Source organism: Ochotona princeps, chromosome 1, assembly GCF_030435755.1.
Source record: "Ochotona princeps isolate mOchPri1 chromosome 1, mOchPri1.hap1, whole genome shotgun sequence".
In the NCBI taxonomy this organism is placed as follows: Eukaryota; Metazoa; Chordata; class Mammalia; order Lagomorpha; family Ochotonidae; genus Ochotona; species Ochotona princeps.
Window position 1 is genome coordinate 167,988,124 of NC_080832.1, and position 9,024 is coordinate 167,997,147.

Sequence of the window (9,024 nt, forward strand, 5' to 3'; positions counted from 1 at the left end):
GCTCATAACCAGTTTCTTTGTTCCGTGAAGATAATGTGCTAAAGGCATAACAGTATCCCTAGCGTGGGGTAAAGTTCTCTGTGTTCCATCCCTTTGCAAGTTCTCTTTCTTCTGCACTCATCTTTGTGTCTTGTCTTGTAAACACCTTATAAAGCACAGGTTTTTAATTACATATTATTTTTAATTTAGAGGAGCTGTGATTACAGAAAAGGAGTAATATAAGTGTTCCGTTTCTGTCTCCTCTAATATTGCTTAAACGTAGCTCAGTGGTCCGGAGCAGTGGCTTCGTGGCTAAATCCTCAGCTTGCAAGGGCTGGATCTCATAGGGCTACTGGTTTCTTTTCTGGCTGAGTCACTTCCCTTCAGCGCCCTGCCGTGTCCAGGGTAAGCAGTGGAGAAGGGTCAGCTCTTTCTGTCTGTAGCTCCTTCTCTCTGAAAATCTGACTTTCCAATAAAATTGAATACATCTTTAAAAACAAAAGCATAACCTAGCACAGATCCAAGCCCAGCAGCAGGATAATAGTCCCTCTCTCAAACTCGTCAAACTGTGCAAAGTGCAGTACTGTGACCGTCAGAGGAACAAACACACAAGGTGGCCTCTCCTTGTCACACCTCTGGCTGTGAACGTGCGCCACTACACAACACATTACGACAGCTGTCAAGTGATGAGCACCCATTCCAGGAAAAAATGTCCAAAAGTTTGCATATCACGTTGACGAGGAGTTCCACACTTGGTGTACTGATCAAAAACGAACAAACAAACAACAAGAAAAACACAAGAGTAGCAGGCAGTGGAAAAAACAGTGTCAGACTCTCAGAATGATCCAAATGCATGTCACACAGCATTCAGATCCTTACTACTAGACAAGGAGGAAAGGCAATGAATTTATTTGAAGGGTTAGTTGCTATAAACTTCCCGGTTCAGCAAAAGACATCATCCTAGACATTAAAAAAAAAGGAATTAAAAGAATGTCAGCCCGCAGAAACTCATAGAAACATGCACGCAGCGAATCACAAGAAAAATGCTACAGTGCCCGGCGGCGTGGCCTAGCAGCTAAAGTCCTTGCCTTGAAAGCCCCGAGATCCCATATGGGCGCTGGTTCTAATACCGGCAGCTCCACTTCCCATCCAGCTCCCTGCTTGTGGCCTGGGAAAGCAGTTGAGGACGGCCCAAAGCTTTGGGACCCTGCACCCGCGTGGGAGACCCGGAAGAGGTTCCAGGTTCCTGGCTTCGGATCGGCGCGCATCAGCCCGTTGCGGCTCACTTGGGGAGTGAATCATCGGACAGAAGATCTTTCTCTCTGTCTCTCCTCCTCTGTGTATATGTGACTGTAATAAAATGAATAAATCTTTAAAAAAAAAAAAGAAAAATGCTACAGAAAAAGGAAAAAACTTGGAAACACGTGGGAAAAAATGAGGTGAACAACAATTTAGTAATGGTATTTTCCTCCCCAGTAGGCCCAGAGGTCAGAATTACATCAAGCTAGGATTCTATGTATAGTAAGCTGGCTCTGTCTTCAGACCAGAGAGGGTATACCTAAGAAGCCGTTGAACTTGACGGGACAATAAGATGCTGGACTCTATGTTTGGTATACGCTTGCAATAGGGAAATCTCAACTGAACTTGAGCTGTGGTTATACAACAAGGTGGAGGAATCCACCATGGTGGGAGGGCTTTGGGAGGGGTGGGGAGAACCCAAGTATCTATGTAACTGTGTCACATAATACAATGTAATTACTGAAGTTAAATAATAAATAATTAAAAAAAAAAAAAACTTGAACACCTATGTGCAAATGAAGAGCAAATCAGCGTGTGTCGTTTCTATAGTGTAGTGCTTGAAGCCTGAGAGTTCTCAGTTCAAATTCAGGTGGAGGGAAGGACCTTTCCTCGCCTATTCTCCAAAACTGACAGCTCTGCCCCTCTTAACACCTGGATGCAAGCCCTGCCCTTCAGGTGACCACTGTCCAGTGTCCTCTCACACACTATTCTGAGCTGTCCAGTTGCGGAGGCCCCACACTTGTCCAGCATCCCTCCTCTCCTTTTGCGAGTCCCTTTCCCCAGCCTGGAGGTTGTAGTCCTCACTGCCACCCTGGCTGTTTTAGAGTAGACGGTCCCACAGTGGTTTTGTTGCTCCTGAACAGCCTCCACATTTCCTGCTTGTGGTGCACTGCCATCAGGAGCAGGTGGGGAACTAGCTGAGGTGGTAGGGCAGTGGCCGGGCTGAGGGAGGAGGCCCTGGGTTCCCTGTGTGTCTTTGCTTGGCAGACAGTACAGCTAGGCCTTCATCATTGTTCTTTAGTTCCTTCTTCATTGTAATGTAGTCAAGTAAAGTTATGTTTTTACTATACTCAACTTTCAAAGGTTGTTTTTTATTTCAACTCAGGAAAGAGTATTTTTTTTATCAAATGTTTTCTCTGCACCTTGGAGATAAACAATGATTATAAACTTTATTTTCTTGATGTGATGTGTCATGTTTATTGTTTTCTTTATTTTAACCCATTCCGGGATCCCTGGATCAGAGCGGGTGATCTTTTATATATATATTTCTTTTTATTGTTATCATTTTATTACAGAGTTCCTTAGGCCCTGGGATTTCCTATACTACCTCCCCAAGTGCTGTGCTGCCCACTGAGCTCCCCCATATCATCACTATAGTATAGTTCTTTACACACAGTCCTATGTCCATCATTGCAGGCATGGATAATAGCAGAGAGTCCAGCATCCTATTGTCAAGATCTATCCAACGGTTTCATTGGAAGTCCATCTTTGATCTGGAAGTAGATAGGCATACTGCATTGTATCCTCACATCTGGAAATGATAGTCTCCATTACACAGTTACTATACATCCCCTTAAATCAAAAGCCACAATACAAAATCAACAACAGGAAGAAAAATAGAAATCTACAATGCCATGAATTTAAACATCATGCTACTGGATATGATAGTCTCCATTACACAGTTATTACTTATCCCCTTAAATGAAAAGCCACAAAACAAAATCAACAACAGGAAGGAAAATAGAAAACTACAATGCCATGAAGTTAAATAACGTGCTACTGAATGACTAATGTGTAGCTGGAAAAATGAAAATCAAGAGCCTTCTTGAAGAATTTGATGCCACTGAATGATCATTGAATGATTTAATCAGAAGAAAGTATTTTGAAGAGATGAAACTAACAGAAAACATCAAAACCCATGCCATATAGTTTCTGCTGATTTTTGCTGGTGAAATGTGTCTCTTCTAGACAACAAATAGATGGGTTTTGTTTTTAATCCAGTCTACTAATCTATGACGTTTGATAGAGCTTAAGCCATTTACATTCAGAGTTAATATGTATGGACAGTACTTTGGTCCTGTAATTTTAGCAATGCGTTGTTCATTGGTTTAGTCTTCTGTTGTCATTTTACTGGGATGTTCTTCCTGTTTGCCTTTGGTTTTGTTTGGTATTACTCTTCTTCTCTGTCAAGAGAACTTCCTGAAGAATCACTTGTAGGGCAGGTTTGAAAGAGGCAAAGTCTTTTAACTTTTTTTTTTACTGTGGAAGAATTTTATTTCATTTTCAAATACAAAAGAAAGCTTTGCTGGATATGTTATCCTGGGCTGACAATTTTTTTTTTCTTTTAGGATCTGCAATATGTCACTCCATTCTCTTCTTGCCTGTAGAGTTTTCTGTGAGAGATCTCCTGTGAGTTTAATTCGCATTCCTTTATATGTGAATTGATTTTTTTCACATGCACATTTAAGGATCTTTTCCTTATGTTCGAATGAAGAGAGCTTGATGACAATATGTCTTGGTGAAGATCGCTTTTGATCAGGCCTGTTGGGAGTTCTGTGCCTCTTCTAGATGTTGTTTCCCAATTCTTTCTCCAGATTAGGGAAATTTTCCTTTATTATTTCATTAAATATATCTGTAAAACCAGTTCCTCTTTCTGCACCTTCTGGGACTCCCATAACTCTTATATTTGGCTTCTTAATAGTGTCCTTCAGTTCTTGAATACTTTTTTTGGCCTGATCCAGGTCTGCTTCCAACCTTTTGTTTGCTTCCCCCTGATGACAGGAAATATCTTCCAGTTTTGAGATTCTATCTTCTGCTTGCTTCATTCTATTTTGGAGATTCTCCACTGTACTTTTAATTTGCTCTACTGTGTTCTTAATTTCTGATGTATCAGCCTTGATTTGCTTTATTGCTGCTATTGTTTGTGAAAAATATTCCTTAAATTTTTGAACTCTTGTATGCACTTCTCTTGTTGATCAGTAGCTTTAAAATCAGTTTTCTGAATTCTGTGTCCCCCATTTTCTCGATGTCTTCCTCAGTGAACTCTGAGTTTGGCAAATGGTTTTACTCTTTTGTGGGGGAGTTTTCAGTAATATTCATTGTGCCTCTGTCTCTTCTTTTGCTCTTGGTCATTGTACTTCTGGTTAGCAGAGTCTTCCCCTTGGGGCAGGTTTCTAAACTGTGTCACCCACAGGTCTACAATGTGATTTTACTTATTGCAGTTGGTACATGGCTCTTTGTTTGCAGTCACTTGTGCCACAACCTCCAGTGAGTTCCAGGTCTGGGTTCTTATGTCAGATTTTCATCGTGGTCTCCACAGCCCCAACTCCTGGCTCACCAATTTCCACCTCCTGTGACCGTTTCTGTACAACCATTCTCCCACCTCTGGTTGGAGCAGGTCCCAGGATTAGAGAGACACCAGGTGTCCTATACAGTTAGATTGTTGGTGGTGCTGATCTTGCCGGAACCTGTTGGACGTTAGGTCTGGGTGCCACACAGACCTATTTTGACCCATACGATGCCACAGTTGGTATTATTTTTTGTGGTACCAGGAACTCAGTGAGTTCTCGTGAGCTCAGCATATGCGCAGTTCACTGTTGTCCCCTGCAGTCATAAAGCTTTTGCCACAGTGTACAAAATGGCACCTCACGTACTGCTACTAGAGTTCTTGATCTGCTGGCCATCAGGTCTGAGGGCTACCCAGACCTGACTTGGGTGGAACCTGTAGAGTGCCACGTTGCTGCAGTTCACTGAGTTAGAATTGAGTTCACTCTCAGCTCAGCGTATGCTCAGTCCTTTCCCTTGCTTTTGCCTCCTTAAGCAAAATGGCGCCCAATTCGGCTCTTTGGGGTGGACTGGGTTGTGAAATCCACCCTGTTCTTGCACTGTCCATCTGGGATCTGCTGCTCTGTCTCTGCTCCTGGTCAAATCAAATGGACCAGCAGGACAGTTCATTGTCTGGTTTCACCTCCCAAGCTCCCAGTAAAGTCCCTTCCCACCTGGTTGCTGGTGGAGTTTAGATTGCTGTTAGCTGAATTCTGCTGGAATATCAGTCACTGCAACACCACATCATTGTATCGGTGGCTTTCCTGTGTCTGTCAGTCTCCAGGTATCCCTCTGCTGTTGTTCTGTCCTCTCCTATTTCTTGGAATGTGTCCTCTCTGCTTCATCCTGATTAAATGTTTCTCCGTCCATTTAAAACATCCTTGCAATGACTGGGCATGTCCGGGGCCCACCCACCACCCTCATTGGGTGGTGGGTGAACGGGATTGGAGAGGGGTGCAACCTTGGGCCTGCAGGATTAAACCTCCGGCTGCCAGAGGCGAGCCGAGGGCTGCGGGAGAGGACGTCTAGCTCGGATCCCGAACCCAGTCCGCCATGTGCCCATGGCTCATGGCGGGCTGGGCCCGGGCGGCCAGTGCGCCATTTGGCGCCAGGCTGTGCCTGCTGGCTGCCCGGCTGGGGAGCTCTGGGGTATTAGACGTCTGAATCGCTGCTGAGATAGCTCTAGAGTGACCCCACTGTTTCTGGGATCTGAGTCAATCCTAAATATTCCCAATGCCAGTAACTCTTCCTTTGAAGAACTTCCAATCCCTTAATAATGCTGAGCTTTGAACACCTATCAAGTAAAAGATAAGCTCCGTCTTGTCTAGCAGGCTGGCACCTAATGGTCCTCGGAGCAACCACGTGCAGGTGCATGATTTACGGCTAAGAACGGTCCCAATCTGGGATGCCACAGCTGGGATGAGGTTCCCACCAAGGGGTGTATGTGCTGGAATGGGGGCTGCGTTCTATCTAGGAAACAGTTGTAGTCACCCGAGGCACTAGTGTGGGCTGGGATTGGATGCACCAGGCCGGTTGAGATCCCAGCACCATCTGGTGTTATGGAGAACCAGGGTAGATGTGGGACTGACTAGGCTGGGTCTCAATCCCCTTCTGAGCCATGTGTGAGCTGTATGTGGGTATGGACGAGCCATGGCCGGGCTGAAACATCCAACAACAAGAACCAGAATGGGGTGAAAGCCAGCCAGGAAAAGCCACTGTTCCTGCTAGGACAGGAGGTGAACTGAGTAGGGTTGGCTCAAGAACCCCCTGGCATGCGCAAAATCTGGCATTGGGAGGGGTTCTGATGGAGCAGCCTGGGCAACTCCTCTGGCAGGACACAGTCCCTGCAGGTAAGCGCAAGAAGCATAATTGGAAACAGCCCAGAATAGGCCATGGAAAGTTTCCCACTGGCATGCATTCGGCATGGGTCAGGAGCAGACCAGGCTGAATCAGTTCATGTCATCCTCTGGCAAATCCGATCACCAGAACAGAGTGTGGAATGGGCCGGGTTTGGTTGCGACAAAACCAGTACACATTATGGAACGCCAGGGTGTGGTTGCCTGTACTGGACATGAATGCAGCACCCATCCAGCACACGTGAGATCCAGGAAGGGAGGGGCAGAGCTGGCGGGGGGGCTAAGGGGTTGGTCTCCTCGCTGGACAGCCACTCCCACTGGAGAGCGTGGGCTGGGATAGAGACAGACACGACTAAGCAAGGTTACAACACCTGTGTGCTGCATGTGGACTAGATCAGGGCCACAGCATCAGCTGGCAGAAGCTGGCACTGGGGACTAATTCTGTAGAGTCAAATCACAGGACCACCTAAAGAGTGCATAAACCGGGACAGAAAGACCTGGGAGGGAAAAAGTGTGTTCCCCCCTCTTGGGTCACTATTCCCGTGGGAGGGCATGAAAACTAGGATGGGGGCTGGGATGGCTAGATAGAGAGGTACTCAACAATATCTGTGAGGGCTGGATGGTTGAGTTGGTTAGATAAAACTAAGCTTTAATACCCATTGACAAGTGCCAGAGCCAAATGGGATGGGGGACAGATTGATCTTCTGCTACACATACTGGCAAACCAGGGTAGGGGGCGGGTCTGGTGGGTGTTATTGTGGGTCGCCCCAACTAGGCTGCAGCTCCCACTGGTTGATGTAAGGGCCGAACCAGACTGGACTGCAACACCCATTGGTTCCAGTGCAACTCGGGACCAAAAACAGAACCAACACAGCAATTGCAACCACCAGCTGATCAGGGTGATGGACTGTGCCGGGCCCTGTGCTTGCTAGAACATACAAGAAACTAATCTGGGAATACCTCAAAGTATCTTTGGAGATCTCCCCACTTGAACTGCTGGACTCAGAATTCTAACCAAGAAAAGACAGAAGACAGAATAGGACAATCATTCATCTCAGCTACATGTTGGCAGCGGAATATGGGACAAATGGAGACTTCATGATGGACCATATCAATCAGTGGACCACCTCATCGAGCGAAACTGGCAGTGACTCATAACTGCAGAACTATTAACACCACTTGAGCACATATCTCAGAGCATGCCCCACATCCGGGACTTGGGGTGGGCGGGAAACCAGGTGGGGCTTCTCCCTCAGTGTCCCACTCTACCTCAGATACATGATGGAAACAATATTGACATAATAGCATTGCCCACCTCCCTATCCCCCTGAACCTTTTTTTTTTCTTTTTCTTGTTTTTCCTTCAACTATAGTTAACTATGTAAAGATTGTCAACAACAATACAATAAAATGGATTAAAAAAAAAAATCCTTGCCCTATTCCACCATCTTGATTCTCTGAGGTAATACATTTCTAAACTTCATTTTCTTGATGTGAAGTGTCACGTTTATTGCTTTTTGGTGTTAACCCATCCCTGCATCCCTGGGAAAATCCCACTTGTTCAGGGAGAAGATTTTTTAAATGTGTTGTTGGATTTGGTTTACTAATATTTTTTTTGAGGATTTTTACGTTGAGGTCAGGGATGTTGGTCTGTAATTCTTTCTGTTGTATCTCTCTGGTTCTCATAAGGATGTGTTTGGAAAGCCTCATTCTCCTTACAAGTTGAACGATTTCAGCAGTAAAGCTAACTGGTCCTCGGCTTTTCTTTCTTGGGAGATTCTTTATTACCAATGCAACCAACATCTTGGTATTAACTTATCCAGGTTTCCTAAATCTGCATGTCTCAATATTGGTATTTATACCTGTTCATTTCCTTAAAATTCCCCAAATTTTTGTTTGATTTTAGGATTTTGCTTTCTTCCACCTTCTATGTATTATTAATCATCAATAGTATAAGGAAAAATGTCCCCTGTACAAGACAGATTGCTATAGAAAAAATAAAAAGCTCTTGTAGGTGATTTATCCAGAGGCTTTGTACTCACTGAGAACAGTAAAACCATTAGTTTGATTGTATTTTCCAGGGGTCTGAAAAGCATGGTTGGTGATTTGAACTTAGATTAAGCCAGAACTTCAGGTTGTGAAATGGTCTTGGCATTCTTCACAAACTCCTGGAAAATAGGAGACATTTTTCTTGTTCTTTTTTTTTTTTTTTTGAAAGATTTATTTATTTTTTATTACAAAGTCAGATATGCAGAGAGGAGGAGAGACAGAGAGGAAGATCTTCTGTCTGATGATTCACTCCCCAAGTGAGCCGCAATGGCCGGTGCTTGCCGATCTGAAGCCAGAAACCAGAAACTTCCTCCAGCTGTCCCATGCGGGTGCAGGGTCCCAAAGCTTTGGGCTGTCCTCAACTGCTTTCCCAGGCCACAAGCAGGGAGCTGGATGGGAAGTGGAGCTGCGCATATGGGATCCCGGCGGGTTCAAGGCAAGGACTTTTAGCCGCTGGGCCAGGCAGCTGGGCCCGAGACATTTCTCTTGTAATGCTGTGCTTTTGTGGTTCCCAAATC